The sequence below is a fragment of the Leptonychotes weddellii genome, chromosome 2 (assembly GCF_054177405.1).
Source record: "Leptonychotes weddellii isolate Sample4059 chromosome 2, ASM5417740v2, whole genome shotgun sequence".
Classification (NCBI taxonomy): Eukaryota; Metazoa; Chordata; class Mammalia; order Carnivora; family Phocidae; genus Leptonychotes; species Leptonychotes weddellii.
The window spans coordinates 126,754,010-126,776,995 of NC_138370.1; the positions used below are offsets into that span (position 1 = coordinate 126,754,010).

Genomic DNA, 22,986 nt, shown 5'->3' on the forward strand with positions numbered 1-22,986 from the left:
ATACAGATCTTCCTCAACTTATGATATGGTTACGTCCTGACAGAGCCATTATAAGCTGAAAATATCATAAGTCAAAAGTGCTTTTCCTACACCTAACCTACCAAACATCATAGCTTAGTTTACCGACCTTAAATGTGCCCAGAACACTTACATTAGCCTAGAGCTGGGTAAAATCACCTAACACAAAGCCTATTTTATAATAAAGTGTTGAATAGCTCATGTGATTTAGTGAATACCGGACTGAAAGTGCAAAACAGAATGGCTGTGTGGGTAGGGAATGCTTGTAAGTGTGTGGGTTGTTTACACCCATGATGGCGGGGGCCCCCTGCAGCTACTGCTCCCAGTTCCATGGGAGAGGGTCATGCCGCTCAGCTGGCCCCAGGGAAGAGACCCAAATTCAAAATTCAGACCAGGGTTTCTACTGAATGCATATCACTTTAGCACCATCCTAAAGTCAAAATATCATAAGTCAAACCATCGTAAGTCAGGGACCGTCTGTATACTGTAGTAAAAGTTATATGAGGGGGCACCTGGGTGGCTCAGTCGGTTAAGCATCTGACTCTCTATTTGCACTCAGGTCATGATCTCAGGGTCGTGGGATTGAGTCTCATGTCGGGCCCCGCACTGAGCGTGCAGCCTGCTTGGGATTCTCTCTCTCCCTCCCTCTCTGCCCCTCCCTGCTCATGCTCTTTCTCTCTCTAAAAAAAAATAAAACAAAATAACAATAATTATATGAATGAGCTCTCTCTCTTGCTCTTTCTCTCTCTCTCAAAATATCTTATTGTACTTTACTCACCTTTCTTCTTGTGATGAGGTGAGAAGATAAAACGCCTAGGAGGCCCCATGACCTAGATTTAGGCTACCATTGGCCTTCTGATGATTCGTCAGAAGGAGGATCACCTGCTTCCAGACATCAGCAACTGAAACTGCTGAAAGCAAAATCGCAGATAAAGGATTTCAAGCGTCTTTGTCAATAGGTGTCCCTATATATTACGATGTTGACAGTTATCTTGATAATAACAAGGATACTGGCTGGTAGTGGGGGGAGGTGGTGTTTGTCAAGGGTTTGGATATTTCCTGTGCCTACTTCATAGCCTCTCTACCCACCTGTTACTCCAGCCATTGAGGAGGCCATGAGTGTCACACGGGTGAGCCCCGCTAACCCCTCACCTCAGCTGCACCACATTCTCTGGTACTCCCTGACTTCTCAGCATGGCACACCCATGTGTGCCCAATTTGGAAGTGAGGAATTAACAGACAAGTCTTAATCAATGGGGATTAGAAGTGAGTAGGTAATTCTTCCTCTCTTTTGTCCTCCCAAGAGAAGATTCTGAGGAACATGGCTTTTCAGAGGGTCCCCGCAAGACTGAGCCCCAGTGGCCCAAGGTGATGCAGATTCAGGAACATACTCCTATGTCAGCTTTCTCTCCCTCCCTACTAGTCTCGGTCGCTCACTCCTGTTCCCCCAGATCATTTCCCAAATAAACTACCTTGTTTCGGGTCAGATTTTGGGGGAAGACCAGACTAAGATAATAACTCTGAAAAATATTTTCTTAAAAGAAAGCGTGATTTGGCATTTTTTCTCTTCAACTCTTCCTAACATCTCAGTTATTCACAACTTTTCCTCAGTTGAATCAAAATTACAAATGTAGTTGTCAGAATTCAACAGTAGGTATGTGTAAAAAGATAAATATCCCTCCAAAATTCATATGTTGAAGCCTCTCTACTCCCAGAACCTCGGAATGTGACCATATTTGGAGATAGGGCCTTTAAAGAGAAGATTAAGTAAAAGTGAGGTCATAGTCTGAGCCATGATCCAGTCTAGGGTCCATAAGGTGAGGAGAGAGGGAGAAGGTGGCCATCTGCAAAACAAGAAGAGGCTTTAGAAGAAACCAAGACCTGCCAACACCTTGATCTTAGACTTCCAGGCCCCAGATAGTACAAATAAATAAATTTCTGTCATTTAAGCCACCCAACCTATGGTATTTTTTTATGGTAGTCCTAGCAAACTAATCCAGTATGTTATCAGAAAATAGCCTTTTTTTTTTTTTTACCCTTTACTAGTATAGGACCTACTTACCAATCCATCAAGAGAGAATTATTTTTAGAAAAGTACAGAGATTTAATATTCATAATGATACTCTGAGTCATTGAAAAAATGTAAAGTTATTTCTAGAATTCTCTCTATATGACACCGATATATTTTCTAAGGTTTTGGAGTTTAATGATACAAAACTTCTCTTATCTGGGACTGCAACTTATCAGAAATGAAACATTTCCACATATTGCTATATAAATAATACATCTCTACCGTGGCAGACTTTTCTATCCTTCAGGTTTAGAAGGAGCATTCTTTTCTCATGTTGCCATAGAGAGAAGCATGACTTGACATTATACTAAACACTGATAAAACCTGGAAATGTTCACAGACTGTGGAAAGTATCTCAGATTGTGGAATAAAGAGTGAGGATGAATTACATCGAGTTGTTTTCTGTATTGTTTTAATGCCTCGTTACTTTTTCTGGATCACGGAGAGTTCCCAGAACACTCCGCTTTCCTCTTTTCCTTTGATCGATACAAACCAATTGTGCTTGTGGATCGGCCATTGTTACTCCCACAGGAAGGAGAGAGACCTGGAAAACAGGAGAGGCCGACATGGTGAGGGCTATGAGCTCAGCCAGAATGAATGAAAGGCAAGACACTCTCTAAGGGGAAAAAATTATTTCAATTCTTTCTCCCATAACCCACAGTTAAAACTCAGCATAGAGCTCTCTCCTCCAGCAACCCAAGATGCCGAAAGGGAAGAAGGTGAAGGGGAAGAAGGTGGCCCCAGCCCCTGCTGTCGTGAAGAAGAAGGAGGCCAAGAAGGTGGTCAACCCCCTGTTCGAGAAGAGGCCCAAGAATTTTGGCATCGGACAGGACATCCAGCCCAAAAGGGACCTCTCCCTCTTTGTCAAATGGCCCCACTACATCTGGCTGCAACGGCAAAGAGCTATTCTCTATAAACGTCTGAAAGTGCCTCCCGCAATTAACCAGTTCACCCAGGCCTCGGACCACCAGACAGCTACTCAGCTGCTTAAGCTGGCCCACAGGTACAGACCAGAGACCAAGCAGGAGAAGAAGCAGAGATTGTTGGCCCGGACCAAGAAGAAAGCTGTGGGCAAAGGGGATGTCCCCCACTAAGAGGCCACCTGTCCTTCGAGCTGGGGTTAACATTGTCACCACCTTGGTGGAAGACAAGAAGGCTCAGCTGGTAGTGATTGCACATGATGTGGATCCCATTGAGCTGGTGGTTTTCCTGCCTGCCCTGTGTCGTAAGATGGGGCCTCCCTACTGCATTATCAAGGGGAAGGCCTGGCTGGGGCATCTGTCCTCAGGAAGAACTGCAACACTGTTACCTTCACACAGGTCAGTTTGGAAGACCAAGGAGCTCTGGCAAAGCTGGTGGAAGCCATCAGGACCAATTACAATGACAGATACAATGAGATCCTCCGCCACTGGGGAGGCAAAGTCCTGGGTCCGAAGTCTGTGGCTCGCATCGCCAAGCTGGAAAAGGCAAAGGCTAAAGAACTGGCCACCAAACTGGGCTGAGTGGACGCTGTTGAATTTTCTGTACATAAAAGTAATAAAACATTGTCTTTCAGCCAGTGTCAAAAAAAAACAAAAACAAAACAAAAAAACCCCTCAGCATAGAGGGATCATTGGAAAATATTAAAGAGCCATGATTAATATCCTATGCAGAAATTTTATCTAAAATTGTTAGGAGGCTGGGACACAAGAAAACAAACATCCATAAGTAAGCAACTGCTGCTTGATAGAAGCACATCACCGTTCACAGTTATCAAAACACCAGCCTTAAATTCCTGCAAGAGTCCCAGTACATATTTTCTACAACAACAACAACAAAAAGAAAAAATGTTTCTAAGTTTGAGTGTATTGGCTAAAACTGATTCAATCAAATGAAGTTGTCCATCATGGAAACACACCACTGCGGAATTCTGTGACAATAGGCAGAGAAGTGACTTCAGCAGAAATGACATGACGTGGGCTAGAGAAGCACACTTCACCTGGAAAGCATGTGACGAAGATACACAAGCCCATTGTCTATGTAATCCCCAAAAGGACAGTCACAAAAGGTATACTACTTCTCCCAAGGGATTGTTGAATTTTTTTACCTGTTCCAGAATGAAGACTGAAAGGCCTTTTGATATCCCACTATTTAATTTGTTTGATGTGTTTATAAACATTGGGGGGCCATTCTTTAAAAAGCACATGAGAATGTAAATTGCTCTAGGCTCCATTGCTTTGAACCATGTGTAATGTGAACTAATTACATAATTTAATCCAGAACAGTAATGAGATTACTGGTTAGTGATCAGTCAGGTGCTGGATCACTTTTATTGGTCATCAATTTTTAAGCTCAGTTGAGGGATTTACTCAAATGGCATATTTAATTACCACAGATAAAGAAGAAATAAGCCAACCACCAAAAAAGAGGTGGCCATTGGGGGTTACCTAAATCTCCGTGTAAGATGATAGAAGGAAAGTAACCTCGCGCTGAGTTCATAATAACCAGCCTTCACGTCTAAGCTTCAAAGACTACTCTGAAATACAGATGTGTTCCTTCTTACCACAATCTGTGCTTCCTTTTTTATTCTGCCAGTGAACAGACCGTTTCCTTCCTTTATCCTTTCTTGCTTTCATGCTTTCTTCCTTGTATTAGGAAGGAGCATACGCCCTGGGCCCCATAGACAGTCTGTCAGGAGGATGAAATAGATAGAACTGGGGGAGAAGCTCTGAGGCTTGCACCTGAAGCAATAAACAGAAGCTCTGGGAAGAAGTAAGAAAAGCCAATCTGGAAAACTCAAGACACATATTCCAGATACATAGGGACAAAGGTCTGTACAGTACAAAGTTCTGGTTGATGCATACTAATAAATAGGCAATGTAATGCACAAATAGTGCTGTAACAGGGCAGGACTTACTTATGACTGAAAACAAAACAAAACAAAACTTGGACTCTCCCTAAATCCGTACAGAACAAGAAAAAGATAGAAACACTAATACCATTTCCCTACAAAGGAGCATATACACAAATTCTGGATAATCTATGACAGCAACCCAGCAATGTATTTACTACTATTGTTCTCAGAGAAGGTGGAGGTGCCTTTCCTTGGCTGCTCATGGGTCTGTGAGTGTGTGCGGTCTGGTGGAAACAGACACTGAATTTAGACAAACATGCTGCCCACTCACTCGCATGTGGTTTTGGCAAGGTGCTTAACCGCTCTGAGAAGTAGTTTGTATCATCTATAAAGTGTGAAGAGGAAGAATATCCACTAGGGCTATTTCCAAGGGGCTAATCACATTTGTAACTTGTTCTGAAATCAAGTAAAAAATGCACTTAAAGCACACAGCTTAGGAAATACTTGATAAATGTTCATTTCCATCTTTTCTTTTTCCTCCCACCATCCATGTCTCCCTGTTGACAGTCACTCATGGCATAAGGAACAAAGGCGACAGGTTCATGGCCACCATGTAGGCAAGGGTGCTCAGACAGTGGGATGATTTGACTGCGTGCTGAGCAGATGCTTCGCAGGAGGGGAGGGCAGGGCGAATTGTTTCTCCCCGTCCCGCCCCCCAGCACATTGTCCACAAGAGGCACATTTTTAGCAATTTTGTGACAGTATTATGTTGGCATGAAAGGATGAGAACCAGTAAAATATGGCAGCCAGACCCCCAAATGGGAATGAGAGGGCAGTCAGGGGTGGGGCGGATGAGGCCCCTGAAGCTCGACCACACCCAGGCTGGCTCCTCCAGAATAATGTTAGATCCGGAAACTCTTTCAAGGCAAAATTACCCAAAACTAATTTAAAAATTCTGCCTCCCCCCACCGCCATTCCTTCTTTTTCAGACTAGAATAACAAGATGAACCTTTATGGCAGAGCACAGGAAAATACACAGGAAAAACGTAGACAGGTGCTAACTTTCCTGTTCTGATGCAACCATTTTGGTTGTGATTTCACATGGTTAAGTATCTTGTTCAGTACCATAGCAGATCTTCCCAGATCACTGAGTGATTTTTCTTGAGAATACTCCAGATGATTGCATCAGGAGGCATTGTCATAATATGCTTTAACACGAAATGGAGAGTGGAGAGGGGGAAATGATTCAGAAGACAGGTCTGGAGCATAATTAGACAGACACTGCAGTCTCCAGCTCTCTGTCAGCAGCAGACTTGGGAGGCTAAGTTTCCACAATATTTGTAGGGAAACAAATACTCTATAGCCACAGGCTTATGCTGTTCTTGTAATGATTTCATCCAAGTCCTCAGCCCATCCTGAAGGCTTGAGAGGATTATGAATTTCAGGACAGACACACACAGCAGAGGGATAGCCTGTAGAAACCAAGAGCTCAGGAGCAGCGGGGCAGATCGTGACCTTGAGTTAACACTTACTGCTTGACCCAGTTTATTTCCAGTTGTAAAAGCCAGAGCTCCAGACTTCCACAGGAATTTATGAAGACGAGTTGGATATCACTTGTTCAACTCCCTCTAACCATCTCCACCTTTTTCTTTAGTCTTACTCCCTCTGTCTATACTCCTCCATTTACCCCTCTTTCCCTCCATCCCTATGATGAGGTTGAAACTACACTGCAAGGCTCAAGAAACAGAAACCCTACATTGCAAGGTGAGAAAAACCCTATTCAGACCCTCCAAGCCTCCTTACTCTCCATAGACCTGATGTGAAGGGTAGACTGGGCATAATTCTAGCTTAAAGCATAATATTATTATCTTTACACATTAGGTCAAGTTATAGAAACTAGACCATCCCCAGAGGAAATACCAAAGTATAGACCCACTAAGATTAAAAGGAATGTCTATTTATTTGAAAAATGGCTTAATAGCAATAGAAATATGAAATTGCTTCAGTTTTGGCAAGCACAATAAATTGAACAGAAATATCAAGGAACAGTTAAGTTTAATTTTAAAAAAAACCCAGCAGAATTAGTTTACACTTGAGCAGAGATTTATTTATGCAGCTTATCTAAAATCCGGGTAAATATTCTACTTCACGGATAACCACTATGCCTGCCACTCCTCTTTTGCAAGTCAGAATTTTCCCAACAAGAAGGTTGGTTGAAGCAGGAGGTAAAATGCAGGGGTTGGCCAGTTTTCTGTACAGTTCCCAATGTAAACGTTTTAGGTTTTGCAGGCCACACATAGGGTTTCTGGCCTCTGTAGCAACTACTCACCTCTGTAATTGTAGCTTGGAAGTAGCCATAGACAATATGTAAACAAATGGGTGTGGTCATTCTCCAATAAAACTTCAGTTATGAATACCGAAGTTTTAAGTTTCTTACAATTTTCACACATCACAAAATACTAGTCTCCCTCGAATTCTTTTTAATCCTTTAAAAGTGTTTTGTATGGCTCACGGGCCACACAAAAACAGGATATGGCCCATGGTCTGTAATTGTCAACCCCAGCATAATGCAAGGAATAGGAGTCATACAGGCAGAAAATATTAGTCTGAACTGGGTAAATCATGAAAACTCTCTAATTTTTTTATATCAACTTCTTGTGAGGAGAAAAAGTTATACACATGAAAATGATTTCAAAATATTATGTATTATACACATAATAGTTGTCGGTGATGTTTGTTTATATAGACACCATCACATATATAAGTTGGCCACATAAAAACCCAGAAGCACACAAATCAGCATAGATTTTGTCAAAACTCACAAAGGAGTGAGTGCGCATATACGTAAGTCGTAAGATCTCCATGGTGTCAAAGTTGAGGTACGAATTTGTCTCCAATATTGTTGGCAGCCAAAGTGAAAAGGAAGCATTCGATTCGATTCAATTCAACAAGTATTTATTTTGTTAGTATCTACTAGGAGCCAGCCGTTGTTCTAGGTGCTAGGAATATAATAGTTCGGACAAAGTCTTAGCTGTTGTGACACAAAATTGTTATATGATATTCCCTTGTGATAAGAGAGGAGAGCAACTCTTTAAGGGAAGAGAAGCCTTCCTAGGTATGTAGTACTGAAAATAATTTTCCTTGAGGCTTCACATAGGCCACCCTGCTATGCTGTGAAGACTTTTGTCTCAATGATATGCCTATGAAAGTGTGATAGTAAATTGTTTCTTGCATCTTTCGGTGAAAACTGAGGACGGGACACCGAAGCTTTCTCAGTAAAAGTAACCCTGTTGTAAGCCAACAGAGCCTAGGGTCAGTGTATAATTTTCAGCTGCTCTAACTTAATCCAAGAATCGGACGTGGATTACTAGATAGAACCTACATCTCAAAATCTGCATCAGGATGATCTTGGAAGCTTCTGAAATATTGTCGATTTTTGGACTGCACTAGTGAATCGGAATATCTGAAGGTGGGCCTAATAACCTGCATTTTGAAAGAACTCCTTGAGATTTTTTTTACACACCAAATTTTGGGAAACTGACTTTTAGTAGGATTTTTTTAAGCTGTTTTCATTCTTCAGAAGTTGTGAAATCAATTCGGGGGACAGCATTTTTCATGAAAGAGATTAAAATAAAATAGAAAGAATGGAATATAGTAAATATTAAAGTGGATTACACTTTAAGTATGTATTTAAATGATACAGATGGTCAGCATAGTATATTTTGCAGGAATTTTTGTTTTTATGTACACATAGAGTATAATAAGTCATACATATGTATCTTTACTCTGGGCCTCACTCAAACAATTCTGAAAAACATTGATCAAGAGGAACACATCGACTTCAGATCCTTCCAAAGTGCTCTGAAAATATCAGCCTTCTCTGATCTGAGAACCAAAAGCAAACAGTTGCATGTAGCATTCTCAGGCAAGAATCTAGAGGGCGTGTATTCTGTGCTTTTCAAATTAAAGTAGGAGACAATAGGTTAAAATCCTTTGGATGGATGTGTTTATTTAAATAAGAACATTGACTGGAAGATGATGGTGCAAAAGATAATGGTGTTTTATAACGATGGTAATAGAAGTGGAGGAAATTGGATCTAATGATCTCATGATAAAGTAATTGTGTTTCTAAAATTTTAGTGTGTATCACCAAAGGCAACTATTTATTGTTTGTATCTATTCCAGAGGCACCTATGGATATTTATATTATTACATATATATATATATGTACATATGTGTGTGTGTGTGTATATATATACATATATATATCTATCATGTGCTTTTGTTCTAAACATACACTAGTGAAGGAAAACATCAACCATCCTTTGTTTGCCATGATGTTCATTCATATTTTTAAAAATACATATCGTTAGAGGGATGAGATGTCCCTGTGGATTAACACTCTGCTAAACCATGTACAAGCTCGTTACCAGTAGCGGAAGTCTTCTGGCCATAAAATAGCAACAAATTTGCCCAGCCCACTTTTGTGTTCTCCATTTATTATTTTCTGTAAAATAATAACTCATCCCAATTTTATTTATCATATTAGAAGATAATACTTAGAACATTTTGGGGCATTGGCTTCTTTATGATTAATGAACCTAAATTTAATTTCCCATCCAATGCTGTATAGTCAACTCCTTATGAATTCCTTCTCCTCCCAAAATTATGATGCATGTCCCATTGTAGCAGGTACTGTTTCAGACAGGTGCACAAAAACATCTCTCTCAAAGACCCCCGGCGCAGGCGATCTCTTTAGCACGGCAGCATTCCAGTGAACAGATACTAAGTTAGGGCAGAAGTAAAACAACAAAGGCCGTATTTCCCATTTGAAACAATCTTCATGGAAAGCAACTTAGTTAAGTTTTAAACAATCTTTATTACTTGGAACTTGTTCTTTTAACACAGAATTCATAGAAGGGTTTTAGTATGTTTGTGAACTCTGAAATGTCATGAATTTTGTGTATACTGATGCATAAATTTCTCTAGGGAGTGGACTCATAGCTTTCAGCAGTTTCTTGAAAGCATCTGTGGCAAACAAAAACATCACAAAACAAACTTTCACTGCTTTAAAGCCAGTCTTTATTCTTTCATTCCGTAATTTAAACCCTGGATCTTCTCCATCTGTCTTCAAATAAGATCGAACAGAGGTTTTTTCTTTTCCTTGTATGTGTATAATTTATTCTTGAAGGCTTCATTAGGTAACACCCTGACATTCTCTTCTCTAAAAGAGAGACAGACAAAGCTTCATTGGAAAGAATAACAGTTGAGAAGAATGGTTTTAAAGGAAGGAAAAAGGCCAAAGTCTGTCTCTTTAAAGATGTTTATATCCACTTTGTGGCAGTAAAATAAGGTACAAAACTTGCTGATAAATAATGTGTAGCTTCTATAGTACTAAGTGGAATCACAATGGAATGTCAATCCAGGTAAGTTATTAGGGAAGTACTTTTGTTAAGTCAACATTTCTGTCAAACAGCAGAGGTTAATATTAACATGGTTTCCTAGAAAATGATCCTCTCCTTACCATAAATCACACAACCAATGCACAACAGAGGCCATTTTTGAAATATCTCTTAAAATCTGCAAACAAGGAAGTTTAAATACATAATGTGTAGTAAAAGATATGTGGCAAACTTTGTGACATGGTGAGATTCTGCACCTTTTGCTCCAGGTAAAGCTGATCTTCCTCCATTAGGTCAAGATAAGTTCAGAACGCAATAACGTTGTGTGGATTTTAATTAAATAATTCCAAACCTTCAGGAGTAGGTCAGTTTTCTGAATTAATACAAAACCAAAGTATCTCTTGTTCAATAGAAGTTTTATCAGACATTGTCAAGAAAATGACCAAAGTTTTTTTCATGAACACAAAATGTTGATTTCAATATGCGTGGCAACAGTTAGGAGGGATATTTTAATTTGCTTGTTCTTAAAGCACAGAAATTAATCAATTGTTCCTATATTACATCTCAAATGCATTTGCTGAACAAATCATTCACTGCTTTCTATGTGTCAGACACTGCCCTAAGTAAGTGGTGGTTCCTAAGGATTTGTGATGGTGAAAAAGAACAGGAATGATTCCTTAACTTAAACGTGGATAGAATGGATGGTAAATGAATAAATCACTTTGTCTTGGACAAGCATGAGTAGTGATTAAGAAATCTTGATACCACGAGTGAGACAGCAAAGAGTGAATTGTCTTAAACAATAACAACAACATCCTGTGGGCTTATAAAGGGCCAGACATTATGCTAAGAAATCAAAAGAGCTTACTGTATCTAAATTGCCCAGAAACTCCACAAGATGGATATTTGTAATAGGATGCTGGGTCACAAATGACAGAAACCCAACTCCTAAAACCCAGTGAAATAGGAATGTAGTTAGAATTCTGGCACCATGGCACCAGGTTCTGGAAGAAGTGCTATCAAGTTCCTCACTGGGTCTGTCATCTCCGCTCTCTTTGCAAGTCTCCCACACTCTTCTTTCTTGGTCTGTGGATGGATTTCCTCTGGCAGGAAACAAGAGCACTACTAACATTTAAGTTTTACATCTTAAATGTTTACACCTAAGAAAGGCTATCCTTTCTGAGTTGCAATTCTAATATTCCTAGAAAGAGACACTATTAGCCAAGGTTTATTCAGATGCCCAACACCAGACCAGCAGTGTTCAGTAGGTCATGTCTGTTACATTAAGGTAATAAGATCTTGAAATGGCAGTCTTTCTGATTTTACTTCCTTTTATATAAGCACTTTCATCCTTCTCCCAATTGTTCAGAGGACTCCAGAAGCTTTAGCATTTTTCTACAAGGAAAGTAAAATAAGAAAAATACATGTATACTCCTTTATGGGTTTGGTTTAATGGAGTTTGGTTGGTTGGATTTTGTTTTGTTTTGTTTTTTGTGCTTCCTAACTAGTTTCTTGAAACTCAACAGGAAGTCCCTGAAGAAAGTGGGTTGAAGAGTTTATGTAACAAAGATTAAAAAGCCAAAATAGACGGAAGGAAATGACTCCAACTCCCACAATTGGAAGGGAGATGGTTGAGGGTTACCTGGGCTGAGAGAGAGATGAGGGAATGGTGGAGCCAAGACTTCAGAAGAAGGCAGAATCTCCAGACCAGAAGGATCACAGGGGAATTAGGGATGAGAGGGAGAAGTTAGCATGAAAACATGGCCCATCATCATAAAGTGGCCAGCTCCAGGAAGCAGAGGGGAAGCCAAGATCACAGACTATCTTCGTGCTTGCGGAAAAGCCCTGTCAGTGGTTGTCATCACTACTGGGCGGAGACTGGCTGCCATTATCAGCTGCCTCTACTTCAGCGATGTACTGCCCAATATATGAGCATCTATCTACGCCTGTAACTTTGCAAAGCCTCTCGTGGACACTATCTTTGTCATCAGCCCGGGACACACACGAGTACCCCCAAAACAGAGCATAGGAAACCGGACCTACCCAATACAGCAGTGGTGGAAAAGGGAAAACACTGGGGCAGGTGTTTGAGTGGGCTGAAGAGTGGAAAAACTCACCCTTATTTCACCACTTTGGCAATTTCCAGGATAGTCATGTAGATGGCAGGTAGGAAAGGGAAAATTTCAGACAAGGTGCTGGCATGGGTTGCAGGACAGACAAAAACATAATAACCTCCTAGGATATAAATATTCTTCTTTGACAGATGAGACAACCGATTTTTAAAGTTGAATACTTACCCAAGATCACAGAGCTAGGGAATGCCAAACCACGATGGAGACTCAGCCGTGGCTCTGAACCATGACGCAACAGTGCCTCAACGTTCAGATCTTTGTGGCAGCTCCTTTAATAGATAAAAATGTGCAAGAGGTATTTGTGGAAATTTTTGGAATCAAAATTCCAACTTCTGGCACCATAGGAATCATATAGCTATCTGAGCAGCCATGGAAACAGATGGTTCTAAGATAATGTATACAGTACTGGGAGAAGGGTTTTTTTGGTTTTGTTTTTGTTTTTTGAAGAAAAACATAGTTATCTCTATCTATCATTTTTCTAGATCTGTGTGTCTTGAGCTCAAATTGGGGTCTGAGGTTATTTTTTGTGGGTATTTTGTATATGTATATTTCCATTTTAATGAAAAATTAGTATGTGCACAGTTTGGATCATTTAGCCCATTTAAGTGATAATTTTCAAGGGACAGAGGGAACCAAAAGCCATAGAAAACATATGACTTTCATCCATATGCATTTTTAGGAGTTTTTAAAAATCTTAAATAAAATTCACAGTACTTATGGAAAAATCAAGTGTGAATTATTAGGCTTCTATATCATCATTTTCATAGTTTTGTAGTATTGTATCATTTGAATATGCCAGATATGTACTAAATGGCAAGTTAGAGAAACTGAATTCAAGTTAACTTGAGGAATAATGGAAATTTTGCCTCATGTAGCTATAAAAGATATTGCAAATATGTTGTCAATTTCTCTCTCTCTCTCTCTCACCATCCATCCGTCTCTCATCTTTCCCACTCTCTGCTGGCCCTCATTCTCTCCTATGACATATGCATGGAGAACAAGAATCTAGAAGCTCTGAGTTTATGACATTATAGCTATTTCTATTCAAGAGCAAAGAAAGAACTTCTCTCTAGCTTTCAAATGTCAAATTCCTTAAAAAAAAAAAAAAAGACCTTGATTAATCCTAAATGGGCCACATGTCCTCCCTTGGATCATACCTGAGGCCAAGGAATTAGGTACCAAGATTGGCTGTTTCTCATTCATGTGTCTACCCTTTTCTGTGGAGTTTTGCTAATGTCAGCCCCACCAGAGTCAGTGTTGGGTAAGGAATAGGAGCGATGAGTGGCTGGGGCCAGCTCTAGCCCACTGGGTGTTGACCGTAAGCATCTCTTCCCAACTCTAGATGCATTGAATTGAAATCAGCCGTGGTGGGAGTTTTTACATAGTAGAAATCAGCATACACTGCAATCCAATACTTTTTTTTATTTGCCTGAAAGCAGTCTGTTGAATATTTACCAGAAACTCTTACATGGGAGCATTTCCCCCACAGGGCTGGGTTTCGGAAGACAAAGCGTGCAGAGGAGAGACAGGCTATTTATTTATTCTCTCTGAGTGCAACCAATAAGTAGTATCTATAAAACCAGCAGATATATTAACTTTTGCAATATATAGCAACTTTTTCATGAACAGAATTCTGGGATTAAGGAGGTCTTTTTTTTTTTTTTTTATTTGAGAGAGAGAGAATGAGAGACAGAGAGCATGAGAGGGAGGAGGGTCAGAGGGAGAAGCAGACTCCCTGCTGAGCAGGGAGCCCGACGCGGGACTCGATCCCGGGACTCCAGGATCATGACCTGAGCCAAAGGCAGTCGCTTAACCAACTGAGCCACCCAGGTGCCCTTAAGGAGGTCTTTTAACTACAACGATTATACATTAGCTATCCTGTGACAAGAAAATGAAAAGCTTTAAAGGTTAAAAAAAAGGAGGTCTTTTAAAACTTCCACCTGCTTTCAGACTGCTCCAAGTAGAGTTCTGGAATTGTTTTTTACATGGCATTTACTCACCTCACAAGTGTTCAAATACAGGAAAATAATATTAACATGTTCCAAGAAAAGAAAAAAAAATACCATCTACATTCAGATAATTCTGTAAAAACATGACCTGTATACCATGGCATTTCATTTGGAGTAAATTCCACCTCAGCCTTTCCCCAGGTCATTTACGGAAAAAAAGCCCTGTGGTTGAGTCTGTCTTTGCCAAGGAAAATATCATACCCTGATGCCTGCCACCCATGTTAAATAAAGATATATTCTGATAAATACATCTAACACTTTTTTCAAATACCCACATGCTATACAATAGCCATTATTTCACAAATATTGGAACACTATCCACATCCCAGTCTCTGGTTTCATCTTAATGCAACAGTGAAAGTGAGCAAACTTCTATGACTCTCTCTCGATGCTGATTTTTCTAAGATTTGTGGACGTTGCTTGTAAAATGACTCATGATCATGGGCTGGGCTGCCTAACTGAGTGCCTTTTTCTTAGTCAGATCATGCATAGTACCTCCTGTTTTTGTGTCAAAAGATGGTTTTGGTTTTTGTTTTTTTTTTCCTGAAGAGAAGCTTCTTTTTGTTAAATTTAGCTGTAACTACATTTATTGAGCAAGTGATAATAATAGCTATGGGATAACTTACCATATCAACACAGCTAACATTTACTGAACATTTACTAACTTGCTTGGTAGGCACTGTGCTACCAAGCACCTTACTTTTGCCATCCTATTGAATCCATACAACGGAAATCTTATCCCCGTTTAACATAGGAGAACACGGAAGCAGAAAGAAGATAACTAGCTCTCGCAAGGTCACACAACCACTGAATGGCATTGTCAGGAATCAAACCCTGATGTGACACCAAATGCCACGCCCTCAACTGTCGGAGTCTGTTAGCTGCAATACCATGGACTAAGGCACTTGGCCTATCAACTTCCCACTCAGTAGCAACGCACAAAGTCTCTGGGATGCAGGCTTTTTTTAGTTACCTTTACAGATGATCATAGCAGGGCTCAAACAGTTTAGGAAACACGCCCAAATTTCTAAAGCTGCAGGCAATAATTGCCTGAAGTGGATTTCAGAGCCCAGCCTAACTCCTCGTCCCGAGCTTTTACTCCTACTGTGCACTTCTCAGCAGAGTCAAGGGATTTAAATGTGTTATAAGTTTAGTTATTTGAAAATTTCAGGAAAACAGCCTCAAATGATTAATGTATCAGTGTTTGGCTATATTAAAAACATGCCATTTGTTCAGAATCTCAATTCTACTACCGTTGAGGGTAACAATAGAGAGTAAGTGCTAGAGTAAATCACAGGATCCTGGCAGTTTTCTGGGAAGAAAATGTCAGAGGGGGAATCTATGCTATGGAAGAAGGAGAAATGTATCAACATCAGCCAGTAGAAATAGAGTTGATTACTGAATCCAGGAGGCACTATGCCAGCCAGCCACAACTAAGGGAGAGAGAAAGAGAGAAAAGAATCCAAGAAATCAGGCAGAATCATCTGTACCCTTTAATCACAATAGAGTAGGCAAGAACAGACCAAGTGGAGTTAAATGTCCATCAGAACTGCGCTGCACATAACCAACCCCGAGTCACTCCAGCCCTGTACCAACTCTTACTGTAATGGCTTCATAAGGAGAAAACCACATACAAATGAATTAAACAGTGATTATGGGCAATCATAGACCTGTACTGCCTCGATTTGGGGGGAGCTGTGGCTGGCTTAGGGGGATGGTTTGCAATTCAGAACAAGAATGATTATCATGAAATGACAGACCATGACACCTATGAGAGTTACCTGTATACTGAGTCTGTGCACTCAAGGGAAGGAACAGACCCTCTGAGTCCTGTCACCTTGTCGCTTCTCAAGTGCACGACAAGTCGGGGTTAATCTGGGTAATAAACCATGTAGATTTCCTCATCGTCTTGCCACAGCTGATCACTGATGCTTGGAAGGGAAGCCTAGAAATCAGAAACGGTGGGCTGGAATGAATAACTGGAAAAGTAGACCATGTTTCTTGTAGCAGAATCAACACCACAAAGATACCGGTTCTCAAGCTGCTGGGAAAAGCCAATGCAATCCCTTCTTTTAAGGCGAGGAGCACACAGAGAGCCAACAATGTGACCACTTTGAATCACTTCAAAATCCTGAAATTAAGGCAAACTTAAAGCAAAGTCACTAACAAAACAAAGGTAATCGATTAATAGAGTCCCTGAACATAGGTTGGAAGGGGGTTTAGTTATCAGAAAATTCCCTTTCTCGATAAGAATTCTAACAAATCAGACACAGAATATGGTAATTAGGAAGGTGGGGATGAGGAATATTATGGGAGAAGGTGTTTGGGAAGGTGGGCAAGGATGAGGCCTGTAATAGTGGCAACAGACGTAGAGATAGTCCAGGAAATTTTCAAGATATTTATTTATTTATTTAGAGAGTGAGAGAGCACGTGGTAGTGGGGAGGAGCAGAGGGAGAGAGAGAGAGAATTTCAAGCAGGCTCCACACCCAGCCCAGGGCTCAATCCCACCACCGTGAGATCATGACCTGACCCGAAATCAAGAGTTGGTCGCTTACGTGACCGAGCCAGCCAGGCACCCCCTCAAGATCTATACTTAGATGGCTGTGTACACTAGCAGACTTGTAGACTAGGGAATCAGGAACTCGTGTTTGCCTTCTGGAATTACAAGCAAAGACAGAAAGCTCTCCTAGCCACCTTTAGGCCAGATGAAGTGTATCACATAGAGCCAAGGCAATATCCATTACCGCACTGTGTGCTCAGCTGTATCTTCCCCAAGCAGACTGCGAGCCCCTCACAGAGAAGTCTCCTCACACAGCAAATACCAAACAAATATTTATTGGACAGAACAAATGAGAAGTATTAAAGTCTACTTGTATTGCCCCAACTAATCTTGAAATTGTCTACCTCAGGAGAGAAATGACAAGTCTCTAGCTCCTGGGCAGGCATTCCTTTCCCTTTTAAACCCAAACTCATTCAAAGTCTGGTAATTCTACCTTTTAAGTGATTTCTTTCTGAGGGAAACTACTGCTTGCTTGAGCTACCCAGGTCGTTGCTGCCCCATCTAACTTGTTCTTAACTCTAGATCTGCAGCCAGCATCCTATGGGGTGGGCGCCTCTCCACACAAAATGAGTGGGAGCAGGATGGCCCAAGCTGCCCTGCAGCTGAAGTGTGAAGTAATTGAAATGTGAGTTAGCCTCCCTCCCACCTCATCTCTCCGTAGCCTAGATCAGGAAGACATGGTGTATATTTTCCTGGAAATATGCCACTCAAAGAAATCTGGCAATTACAGTTTAAATCCACACTTCTATTTCCTAACATCCCTGTTGGGGGTGCTGGGAGACTGTCTAAGGGTTAACATGGCCACTGCTGTGACAGGGGTAGGGGTAGGTTAGTGTTAGGTTATGGTTAGGGTTAGGGTTGGGGTTAGGCTTAGGTTAGGGTTAGAGGTAGGGAGTAATGAACTCCAGAAACTCGAAGAGAGACTGTACCCAATCCCGAGGTCTACACACTTGCCAGAAAAGGAAAATGAGGGAAATTAAGAGACATCTAATTGGAAGTTAGAAGATAAAATGATTATTTGTTACTGACCGTATGATGCATAATGTGTGAGAAAGCAGCAGGTGTCTTACTTCATTCAGGTCTCTGCTTTGTTCTGCCGCTGCGAAGTCTGTCTGACACTGTTTCTTCCACAGTTTACTTTCTCCTTGTGACTCTCTCCTGTCTCGGCTGGCTGCTGGGAGCCCACCTGTAGTAGTGATAACGTCCAGAATCCTGCCTGAAACTTTTTGGATTGAATATCATTTTCTCCTCTCTGACCACTTTAAGAGTTGTTCAATTAATGTAATCATTCTGGGTTTCATAATCCTCACTTTTAAAATGAGGGATAATAATACTATTATTGGTGGTGGTGTGAAGATTAAAGGAGTTGAAATATGGAAAATACTTGAAGAAATGCCTCGCACATTATAAATACTATATAATTCTTATTATTCTTCATCACATTTATAACTATCTATTTATTTATTCATTTATTTATATATTTAAGAACACTTAATATATGACCTACCCTCCTAACATATTTTTAAGTGTACCGAACAGCCTTGTTATCTACAAGCACCATGTTGTACATCAGATCTCTAGAACTAATTCATCTTGCATAACTGAAAGTTTACACCTGCTGATTAGCAACACTTCATTCCTCCTTCCCCCAGCCTCTGGCAACTCCCATTTTATTCTTTGCTTCTAGAAGTTTGATTGTTTTTGGATATCTCATATAAGTGGAATTATGCAGTATTTGTCCTTCTGTGACTGGTTTATTTCACTTACCATAATGTTCTCAAAGTTCTTCCATGTTGCCTCATAGTGCAGGATTTCCTTCTTTTTTAAAGCTGATAATACTCCATTGTATATATACCACATTTTCCTTATCCATTCATCTGTTGATGGACATGTAGGTTGTTTCCATATCTTGGCTATGAAGAACAGTACTTCAGTGAACATGAGAGTACTTATATCTCTTTAAGATCTTGATTTCAATTTTTGGGTAAATACCCGAAAGTGGGATTGCTGGACCATCTAGTAGTTTTAGTTTTAGTTTTTTGAGGAAACTCCATACTGTTTTTCATAGAAGCATCATTCTGCATTCCCACCAACAGTGTCCAATAGTGTCCAATTTTTTCACATTCTTATGAACACTTGGTGTCTCTTGTTTGTTTGGTTTTTTTAATAATGGTCATATTAATAGCTGTGAGGTGATAGCTCATCGTGGTTTTGATTTGCATTTTTCTGATAATTAGTGATTTTGAACATCTTTTCATATAACTGTTGGCCATTTGTAGGTCTTCTTTGGATAAATGTCGATTTAAGTCTTTGGCTCATTTGTTAAATAACTAAATTTAACAAGTCTAATAACTAAATAACTAAATTAGACTTTTTTGCTATTGAGTTATTGGAGTTCCTTATATATTTTAGAAATTAACCCCTTATCAGAGATATGAAAGATTTTTTTCCATTCTGTAGGTGTCTTTTCACTCTGTCGATTATTTCCTTTGACTCACAAAACTTTTTAATTTGATGTAATCCCAGTTGTCTAATTTTGCTTTTTTGTTGCCTCTGCTTTTGGTGTCATATCCATGAAATTATTGTCAAAACCTATGTCATGAAGATTTTCCTGTATATTTCCTCTAGGTGTGTTACAGTTTCGGGTCTTACATTTAAGTCTTTAATCCACTTTGAGTTGATTTTTACGTGTGGTGGAAGACAAGGGTCCATTTTTGTTCTTCTGCCATTTGTGGCAAAAACTGGATATCCGGTTTTCCCAACGCCATTTGTGAAAGGGACTATTGTTTCCCCATTGTGTATGCTTGACTCCCTTGTTGAAGATGAGTTAACTCTAAATGTGTGAATTTATTTCTAGTCTCTCTATTCTGTTCCATTGTTCTAAGTGTCTATCTTTATGCTGGTACCATATTTTTCAATTACAATAGTTTTATAATATACTTTGAAATGGGAAATGTGATGTCTGCAGATTTGTTCTTTTTTCAAGATCGTTTTGACTATTCAGGCCTTTTGTGGCTCCATGTGAATTTTATTTATTTTTTTAAAGATTTTATTTATTTAGGGGTGCCTGGGTGGCTCAGTCATTAAGCGTCTGCCTTCGGCTCAGGTCATGATCCCAGGGTCCTGGGATCGAGCCCCACATCGGGCTCCCTGCTCATCAGGAGGCCTGCTTCTCCCTCTCCCACTCCCCCTGCTTGTGTTCCTGTTCTCGCTGTCTCTGTCAAATAAAGAAATAAAATCTAAAAAAAAAAAAAGATTTTATTTATTTATTTGAGAGAGAAAGCAGAGAGAGAGAGCACATGATGGTGGGGAGGGGCAGAGGGAGAGGGACAAGCAGACTCCCCACTGAGCAGGGAGCCCAACAGCAGGGCTAGATCCCAGGACCCTGAGATCATGACCTGAGCTGAAGGCAGATGCTTAACCAACGAGCCACCCAGGTACCCCCATATGAATTTTAGAAAAGCTTTTTTTCTATTTTTGTAAAAATGATATTGAGTTTTTGATAGAGATTGCACTGATTCTGTAAATTACTCTGGGTAGTGTGGACATTTAAACAATATCAAGTCTTCTAATCCATGAACATGGAATATCTGTCCATTTGTTTGTGTTTTGTTTAATTTCTTTCATCACTGATCTGTAGTTTTCAGTGTGCAGATCTTTTACCTCCTTAGTTAAATTTATTCATAAGCATTTTATTCTTTTTGATACTATTGTAAGTGAGAGTGTTTTCCTAATTTCCTTTTCAGATAGTTCATTATTAGTGTACAGAAACACAACTTATTTTTGTATGTTGATTTTATATCCTGCAACTTTACTGAATTCATTTATTAGTCCTAGAAGTTTTGGGGTAGAGTCTTTAGGGTTTTCAATATGCAAGATGATGTCATCTGCAAGCAGACAATTTTACTTCTTCCTTTCCAGTTTGGATGCATTTTATTCATTTTCCTCACCTAATGGCTCTGGCTAGGTTTTCCATACTATGTTGAATAAAAGTGGCAAGAGTGGGCATACTTGCCCTGCTGTGCTTAACCAAGGAACCACAAGCAGATGTGGGACAGGGAAATAAGCAGGACTCATCTCTTCTGAGATTGCAATAATGATTCTCCCATTGTCTGTGAAGATGAAGAGAAGTGTGGAAGGGGAATTTCTCTCAGTATAGACGTTCTGTGTATAAATCATGTCTCTGCAGGCCTTTCTCCATGGTTTGAGATGGTTTCTCAAATGATGTTGATATAATATTTGTGGACTTAAAGACTACTCAATTCAGTGTATCATTTGCACTGACAACACAAATAATATAGACTCTATAACAAAGAATTTATCCCTAAAATATTAAAAGAAGCTACCCCTGAGGCAGTTTGAATTGCAAATAATGGTGAATGTAACACAAATGATGTAACACAGGACAAAATTTACTGTGGACTGTAAATAACTTCTAGACCTTTTTTGCAATAATTACAGTCTAAAAACGTAAGGAACCAAATACAAGGAAACAGTAAAAGAAATACCAAATGAGAAAATGCCCCATTAGAATAGGTCTCTACTAGTGAATCTATGTTTTTCAAAGGATTTTCCCATTTCATCTCAGTTGTTGAATTTGTTGGCATAAAGCTATTCTGAATATCCTTATCTATTGAAACTATGGAATAAACCCTGTCTCATTCCTGATATTGGTGACTCACTCTTCTATTTTTCGCGATTGGTCTAGCCTCAGGAATGATCAGTTTGATCTTTTCAAAGAGCCACTTCGTGGTTTTGTTAATTTTCTCCAGTGTTTGTCAGTTTCTTATTATATTGTTTCTCATTTTTATTATTTCCTTCTTTCTATTTAGTCAGGGTTTACTCTGGGTTTTTTCTAACTTTTTGAAGTAAAGTCTTTCGATCATCGATTTCATACCTTTCTTCTCTTCTAAAACAAACATTAGGGACACCGGGTGGCTCAGTCAGTTACGCGTCTGCCTTCGGCTCAGGTCATGATCCTGGGGTCCTGGGATCGAGTCCCGCGTTGGGCTCCCTGCTCAGCGGGGAGCCTGCTTCTCCCTCTGCCTGCTGTTCCCCCTGCTTGTGCTCGCTCACTCTCTCTCTCTGACAAATAAAATCTTTATAAAAAGAAATAAAAATAAAATAAACATTAAATGTAATATATCAATTGCCTAATTGCTGTGAGACAAGGCAAGACATATTAGGTATCAAATACATGATATAAACAATAAGGTTAATATCAAAAATGATACTGGGGGGCACCTGGGTGGCTCAGATGGTTAAGCGTCTGCCTTCGGCTCAGGTCATGATCCCAGGGTCCTGGGATCGAGTCCCGCATCCGGCTCTCTGCTCCTTGGGAGCCTGCTTCTCCCTCTGCCTCTCTCTCTCTCTGTCTCTCATGAATAAATAAATAAAAATCTTTAAAAAAAAAAATGATACTGGGGAAAGCTTCATAGAAGAGGAGGTAGCAATTGATATGGGCCTTGGTTAAAAGGTGGACCAGAAGGGAAGGATTTGGAGGCAGAAAGAATGATTCCAGGGCACAGACAGTTGGCTGAGGGGAAGGTGCATGCAGGGAGGTGGAAGGAGACACTATGAAAGAAACAGTTTAGAATATTCCCAGGAGTATTTGTGTTTTAAAGAGGATTATTAATCCTGGAAAGTTAGACAATGTCATACCTGATTGAGGAGATATTTTAAAGCAGCAGAGCCCACAAGCCATACCACAAAGATGGACTTCTACTGGACCAACTCTAAGATGTATATTCACCCTTGACTTACGTTTAAATATGAATCTCTGACGGAAGCAAGGCAAACACTGTTCATCGGTAGACAAATGCAGTAATGAAAGCAAGTGCAAATCTAACAGGGGGTCCTTTCTATGTCTTTCCCTCCAGACCGAAAGCTCTGCGAGAAGACGCACAGCAGCCATTTTATCCACCAATTTATTAAGCATATGGCAGACTACCTAACAAGAG

General features: G+C 40.1%; 1 pseudogene; it reads left to right on the forward strand.

Annotated features, from left to right (window-relative positions):
- The first annotated feature begins 2,774 nt into the window (after window positions 1-2,774).
- LOC102743107 (large ribosomal subunit protein eL8 pseudogene) lies at window positions 2,775-3,680 on the forward strand (annotated as a pseudogene).
- Window positions 3,681-22,986: the final 19,306 nt, after the last annotated feature.